Below are 8,471 nucleotides of genomic sequence, written 5' to 3' on the forward strand. Positions count from 1 at the left end.
CCTAATATACATAAGTTTTTAATTGTGTAACCTTACACAACTAGATAAATTGTCCCTTCTACCCTTACAAAAAAATTAATCCCATCTCCATCCTTCCCACCCCTAATCTACAAGTGACACTACTACCACAACAAAATATGATTTGTACTATTTAATAGGCTTAATCCTCAAATTAGTCCCTGTCTTTGTGTCGCCGTCTGATCTAAGTCCCTCATCGGAAAAATTTGTGGAAAAGGTCCCCATCAATGCAAAACGTCTGGAGCAGGTCCTTGCCGGAGCTCCAGGCTCCGGCGAGTGATGATTTGGCATGCTGACTAGGACGAATGAGCTGACATGGCTTAAAATAAAATTAAAATATTAATTACCCACATTAACCAAAATTAATCTAAATTAATTAACTAATCATAATTTAATTAACAAATCCAAATTCTCCCCAAATTAACCCCAATTCCCCCCAAATCCCACAAATTCATCTGTTTTTGTTCTTCTGATTCACACAAATTCTCCCCAAACAAACCCAAATGGCTCCATGTTCCTCTCTCCTTCTCTCTCGCTCATTCATCTGTTTTTGTTTTATTGATTTCTTCAGATGGAGAAGGTGAGAATGGAGGTAGATGAAAAATGCAAGAAGCAAGCGAAGAGGCTAATTAAAGCAGTTGAAATGGGCGTGATGAAGAAGCTGAAGGCGAAGGAAGATGAGATTGAGATGATTGGGAAATTGAACTGGGCTTTGGTGAAAGGGTGAAATAAGAACCCAAAAAACCCATAGATAAGAACCCCATAAAATCCTAAAGGGAAAAATCCCCAGATGCATCTTGCATCTTGTTCTGCAGCATCAAGAGGCTCATGAAAAAACCCAGATTTGACGAACGTGGATGGCGACAGAGCAGAGGTTCGAGAAAAACCCAGATCTAACCACCTTCACGTTCGTAGCCAGGACGAGGAGGAGTTTGTGTTCGGCCACCGTGGAGTGGAAACGAAGCGGTTTAATTCGACACGGTGATGATGAGAAGGAGAAATCATGTGGGATAAGAAGAGAAACGGAAATTTGAATTTGATTTTCCTTGACAAGTTTGTAGCAATTGTTCAGCCACCCTTCATTATCAATTCGACGGCGTGGTGAGTAATCACGTGGAATTAGAAGAAGGAGATTTTGAGTTTGATGTAATGGAAAAGGGGTTTTTGGGTTAGAATGATGAAGATGAACCTGTGGATGGAATTAGAGTTACTTTTGTTAATTGATTTTATTTTTGTTAATTAAATTAAATTTCTGATGTGTTATTTTTTATTTTATTTTTTTAAATCCACATAAGCATCATTAAACTAGTCAGCGTGCCAAATCATCACTCGCCGGAGCTCCGGGCTCCGGCGAGGACCTGCTCCAGACATTTTGCATTGATGAGGACCTTTTCCACAAATTTTTCCGGTGAGGGACTTAGATCAGACGGCGACACAAAGACAGGGACCAATTTGAGGATTAAGCCTATTTAATATAGTTGACATCATTTTCATGTAGTCGATCATCTCTGAAGAAATGAATATACCATATTCATCGCGTGGTGGAAATACACCAGGTTAGACTTCAAACTGAAATATCTTTACTGCATACCTTATTTTCCTAATTAAATCATATATACCTTATTTCCCTACATAATAAATCAATTTACAAGAATTGAGAACAAATATCTTAACTGGGTACCTTATTTTCCTAAAAAAATCATGTATCTTATTTTCCTAAATAATAATTCAATTCACAGGTATTGAGAATGTGTCTCCCAATATATGAATGACTGAACAAATGCAAAAGGAAATTGCTAAAGAACCACGGCGGCAAAGAAAGTCAACAATGAATGTAAAACATTCATCGGGTGGTGAAAATACATCAGGTTAGACTTGCAACTCAAATATCTTTACTGTATACCTTATTTTCCTAAAAAAATCAAGTACACGTTAATCACATTATATATGCGGCGGAGTTTATAATCAAGTGAAATTGGATGTTATAAGGTTACACGGCTCAACATACCACATCAAACTTTCTCAATAAAGATATGTTCCAAAACTCAAATTCCGAGCATATCATGACTAACATGGCATCGCAAGGTTCTGCAATGCGGAAAAACAGCTTGAGTGGAACCCACCTAGAAATCATGCAAGGTAGAGCTATAACTCATCCTATCTATGATTATGTTTATTCCAACTTACATTAAATTATAAATATTTATTAAATACACTGGAATTGAGAACATATCTTCCAATATTCAAATGACAGGACGAATGCGAAAAGAATTGGCTAAAGAGACACGGTTCCAAAGAAAGACAAGAATGAAAAAAAAAATTCATCTTGTGGTGGAAATCCATCAGGTAAGCCTTCATATAAATGTAGCTTTAGTGGATAACATATGTTCCTAACTAACTCATGAACAAATTAATCACATTATGCACCCTGGAAAGTTTATAATCAAGTGCAATTAGATTTTATAATGTTTCATGGCCTCGCACACCACAACATCAATTTCAATCAATCTATATATTGGAAAAATAAAATTCTAACCATTTCAATCAGGTAAGCCTTCATATACATGTAGCTTTAGTGGATAACATATGTTCCTAACTAACTCATGAACAAATTAATCACATTATGCACCCTGGAAAGTTTATAATCAAGTGCAATTAGATTTTATAATGTTTCATGGCCTCGCACACCACAACATCAATTTCAATCAATCTATATATTGGAAAAATAAAATTCTAACCATATTATGATTAAAATGGCATTTTAAGGTTCTGCTGAAACCATGCAAGGTGAAGCTACACCTCAACATAACCATGATCTTGTTTACTCTGACGTACATCAAGAAGGGGAAGTTGAAGGTAACATCATAATTTACTGTTTTGTTTAGTTAAATATTCAAAAATATTTTTACTGCTTAGACTATAATAAAAGATTATCTACTTATGAGTTTTTGATAATACATTTGTAAACAAATTACAGCTGCTTTCAATCTGGGGGAACCGAATTACACGTGCTCCATGTGTCAGGCAATTGTTTGGTACGAAGAAAGGTCAGAAAAGACTAGAACAAGTCTAAGTCCTGATTTTTCAATATGTTTTATGAAAGGCAAGATTGAGCTTCCCTTACTAAAAGAACCCCCATTGTTGCTATTAAATTTAAACAATGGTACCGACCCTAGAAGCAAACACTTCAAGCAAAATATCAGGGCATATAACAGCATGTTTTCCTTCACTTCTATTGGTGGTAAAGTTGATACTTCTCTTAACAATGGCTCTGCACCACCCCAATTCACTCTGTGTGGTCAAAACTATCATCGCATTGGCAGCTTGCTTCCTGAAAATGGTACCAGACCGAAATTCGCACAATTGTATATCTATGACACAAACAATGAGATAGCTAACATGATGAATCATTTTAGGTAAGTTTGCTTCAAATCTATGTAATTGTTTTTTTAAATCTTGCATTTACTAACCATTACAATTACAAATCATGTTTCTTCAATACAGGTCTGGTTCTGATAAGGAAAATTTTGATGCATCATTAGTTCAAGACCTGCAACAAATGATCGATGAAAAAAATGTTCTAGCACAACTATTTAGACGTGTCAGAGACGTCTTAGCAGTGGACAACTCACTTAATGTCTCACTTAGATTATACAGAAGTAGGTCAAAGGATCCAAGGACTTATAACCTTCCAACATGCGATGAAGTTGCTGCCTTGATTGTTGGTGATATTAGTGAAGTTGACCTTGGAAAGGACATCATTGTTAAGAAGACTTCTGGTCGGCTGGAAAGAATTTATGAAACTCATGCTTCTTTCATTCCTTTGCAGTATCCGTTATTGTTTCCTCTTGGTCAAGATGGATGGCAAGATGACATACCCATAAGAGGCTCTGTGTTGCTTGAAGGAAATCGAAAAAGGATTACAGTTTCGCTTAGAGAATTCATTGCTTTCAAAATTCAAGAAAAGGTGGATGAGCTCGGTACTATTGTAAATGATGGTAGACTATTTCAGCAATTTGTTGTTGATGCATACACAATGATTGAGTCTCGAGGGCTATCATGGTATAGGAAAAATCAACACAAAATAAGATGTGATGTCCTGTCAGGCACACAAGAAGCTGTAAATAGAGGTGATACATAACCGTCATCTATCGGAACACGCATCATACTTCCACCTTCATTCACTGGTGGAGCGAGATTTATGTTCAGCAATTGCCAGGATGCTATGGCGATATGTAAGAAGATGGGATTTCCAGACCTTTTTATTACAATCACTTGCAATTCTAATTGGAAAGAAATCTCAGATTTTGTGCGTTCCAGAAACCTAAAACCAGACGAGCGACCAGATATAGTATGTCGAGTGTTCAAGATGAAGGTTGATAATCTTATTTCAGATCTTAAGAAGGAAAAAATATTTGGTGAAGTTGATGCAGGTCAGATTACTTACAAGTTTCATTAACTTTCAATTATGTTAGTTAACTTTAGCTATATCTATTTCAAGTATTTATGCTACTAACACCTACAAAATAATTTCCTTGATTAAAAATAGGAATGTACACAATTGAGTTCCAGAAGCGAGGTCTTCCGCATGCTCATATACTATTATGGTTACATGGTGAAAGCAAGCTTACCTCACCTCATGATTTTGACAAAAAGATATCAGCAGAATTGCCAGATCCTCAATTATACCCTAGATTGTATGATGCTGTTTCCACCTACATGATGCATGGACCATGTGGTAAAGCTAATCCAAAATGTGCATGCATGAAGAATGGAAAGTGTACTAAGTACTTCCCAAAGAAATTCCAGAATTCTACAACTATTGATGATAATGGGTATCCACATTATCGTAGAAGACAGTCTGACATTAAAGTTATGAAGAATGGAATTGAACTTGATAACAAGAACGTTGTACCTTATAACCCAAAATTTCTAATGAGGTATCAGGCGCATATTAATGTCGAGTATTGCAACAAGTCGAATTCCATCAAGTAACTGTTCAAATATGTTAACAAAGGACCAGACAGGGTCACTGCTGAGATTACAACAACTGCTGAATCATCTGGAAATAAACGTGTTGTTGACGAAATAAAGCAGTACTATGATTGTCGCTACCTTTCACCGTGTGAAGCAGTATGGAGAACTTTTAAGTTTGAGATCCATGAAAGGTGATTATTCATCAAAACACGCAAACCTAATAATTATTTGATTCTACCTATACTTTCATGGTTACTTTTAATTGTACTACTGTATTCAACTTTACATAGGTTATCTTTGATGCCCCCATAAAATTACTAATTATTTCTTTTGCATTTGACATTCATCTCAGGTGGCCTCCGGTAAAAAGATTAAAATTCCACCTTGAGAATCAACAGTCCGTTCTTTTTGAAGATCATGAAGACATTACAGATGTACTGGAAAAAAAGAAGGACTGTACCACAATGTTTTTGGCGTGGATGGATGCCAACAAAAAGATACCAGAAGCAAGAAGTTTGACCTACTCTGAGTTTCCAAGTAAATTTGTGTATAATGAAAAGGACAGAATATGGGAGTTGAGGAAACAAGGATACTCAATTGGAAGACGAACATATATTCCACCAGGTACTGGAGAATTATATTACATGAGGATGTTATTGGCTATTCAAAGAGGATGCACTAGCTTTGAGAGCATAAGGACCGTAAAAGGGGAAATTCACAGTACTTACCAAAAAGCATGTTATGCTCTTGGATTGTTGTCTGACGATAAACAGTACATTGGTGCTATTAGAGAGGCCAGTGAGCTTGGATCAGGTAACCAGTTAAGAGGGTTATTTGTTTCTTTGCTCATAACAAATTCTATGAGCAGACCGGACCATGTATGGGAAAGTACTTGGCAGTTATTGTCTGAAGACATTGAATATTCATTACGCATGTCCCTTGATAGACCAGGTAACATGCTAATTACATTAAAAATTCTTCCAATGCGTATTAATATGCATACTTATGCTTCTTCCTTTTTTTTTTGCAGATTTGATAATTGAAGAAACAGAACTGAAGAAACTGTGTCTTCTAAAAATTGACAACATTTTGCAATCTAATGGGAAGTCTTTGGCAGATTTTACATGCTTCTCAAATTATGACTTATCCGGGGTGGAACACTACCGGAATAAATTTGTTGTCGATGAGATGGCATACAATAGTGAAGAAATGCAAGACATGCATGCAAACCTGGTGTCATCCTTAACTGATGAACAGAGAAAGGTGCATGATCAAATCATGGGTGCAGTAACCAAATATTCAGGTATGTTTTACTTTGTCTACGGCTATGGAGGAACGAGAAAAACTTACATCTGGAAGACTTTATCAGCTGGCCTACGAGCAATTGGTAAAATTGTATTAAATGTGGCCTCAAGTGGAATTGCATCACTACTTCTTCCCGGGGGCAGAACGGCACATTCAAGATTCTCAATTCCCCTTAATATCAATGAAACCTCAACCTGTAAAATCAGCAAGGGTAGCTTGAAGGCAAAGTTGTTGCAGCAATCTTCTTTGATCATATGGGATGAAGCGCCTATGTTGAACAGATTTTGCTTTGAAGCTCTTGATAGGACACTCAAGGATATAATGTCATCTGAGAATCGAACAAATGCCAATAAACCGTTTGGAGGTAAGGTAGTTGTATTAGGAGGGGATTTCAGACAAATACTCCCTGTTATTCAAAAGGGGTCTAGACAAGATATAGTTGCACCAACTGTAAATTCTTCATATTTATGGGAAAACTGCAAAGTTCTTTCCTTGACCGAAAATATGAGGTTACTCAATACGAATGGACATTAAGATAATGATGACGTCAAAGAATTTGATGAGTGGATTCTTAAATTGGGAAACGGTGAATCAGCAACCAATGATGACGGTGAAATGCTTATTGATGTTCCTCATGATCTTTTGATTACTGATCCATCTGAACCGTTGCTCCAACTTATACAGTTTGTTTATCCAGATATGGTTTCTCATCTTACAGATCCAACCTTTTATCAAGAAAGAGCTATATTAGCCCCCACATTAGAATCAGTTGAAAAAGTCAATTAATATATTTTATCTTGCATTGAAGGGGAAGAAAAAGAATATCTGAGTTGTGATTCTGCTTGCAAGTCTGATGAGGACAACGATATTGAAGCTGCATGGTTAACCCCAGAGTTTCTACATGAAGTAAAATGTTATGGAATTCCAAATCACAAATTGGTGTTGAAGAAAGGGGTGCCTGTCATGCTTCTAAGAAACTTAGACCAATCCTCTGGATTATGTAATGGAACTAGACTTTTAATAGAGGATTTGTGCCCACATGTGATCGGTGCGACTGTTGTGACCAGAACAAATTCCGGAAAAAAGTTTACATTGGTAGAATGAGTTTGATTCTCCAAGACTCTGGTCTTCCATTCAAATTTGAAAGGCGACAGTTTCCATTAGCGGTTTGTTACGCAATGACCATCAACAAGAGTCAAGGGCAGTCTTTGAGCCATGTTGGATTATACCTTCCTAGACCAGTATTCACTCATGGTCAGTTCTACGTAGCAGTATCAAGAGTCAAAAGTAGAAAAGGGTTAAGAATCCTAATGCTGGATGATGAAGGAAAAAATACCACTTCAACAACAAATGTTGTCTACAGGGAGGTCTTTGAAAATATTTGAGGTTTGTTCTTTATCTAATATTTGTAGTCAATTGAAATTACTTTGTACTTTCAAATTATCATATAATATGTTGTTATTTCTATTTGGTACTTGAATGATGAGATTCCAATCCAATTGTGTGATTCCTTTTATTTTTGTTGTTGAATATTATGATTGAAGGTTGCAAGAGATATTGTGTGGCAAAATACCCATGGAGTCTTTCAGCCCGACAAATAATTGTGTTGGTAATAATAGTTTTACTTAAAGCCGTTAGATGATTTCTATTATTGATTCTGATAATGTATTTGAAGTACATATTGCATTCATCTTATTTTGGAATAATCATATTAGTCAAATGTTATGATATTATATGTTCCTATGATGCTTAAGCTATTACATGCTGGGAATACAATTGTCTATCACTACACACATGAAATTGAAAGCTACTTAAATATGCACTAATCTGTCATCTGACTACAAATATGTTATTATTTTAGTAATATATATTTTTTCTCTCTTGAATAAATAGTTTTAGTCCTAACCAGTTAGTGATGTAATTTTTATGGTGTCTCATTCTTTGCAGGTGGAGACTTGTGAAAAAGAAAAAGAAAAAATGTCACTTCATACGAAAATAAATCGAAGGCATTTTTACATTGCTATTATTTATTTTATAATGAATTTTCCAGTTCAAGTGGTTTTCACATTTTAAGGATTTTTTTTGAATCTATTTGTTATGTAATTTGGTTCATTGTACCTCTAAGTAAAATACTATTTAAGATGTGGGTTATTTCAGTTTTCTACATTACG

At 35.7% G+C, this 8,471-nt stretch overlaps 1 pseudogene; it reads left to right on the forward strand.

Moving 5' to 3' along the window:
• Positions 1 to 604: 604 nt before the first annotated feature.
• Positions 605 to 7,685, forward strand: LOC130719498 (uncharacterized; annotated as a pseudogene).
• The last annotated feature ends 786 nt before the right edge of the window (positions 7,686 to 8,471 follow it).

Source organism: Lotus japonicus, chromosome 5, assembly GCF_012489685.1.
Source record: "Lotus japonicus ecotype B-129 chromosome 5, LjGifu_v1.2".
NCBI lineage: Eukaryota > Viridiplantae > Streptophyta > Magnoliopsida > Fabales > Fabaceae > Lotus > Lotus japonicus.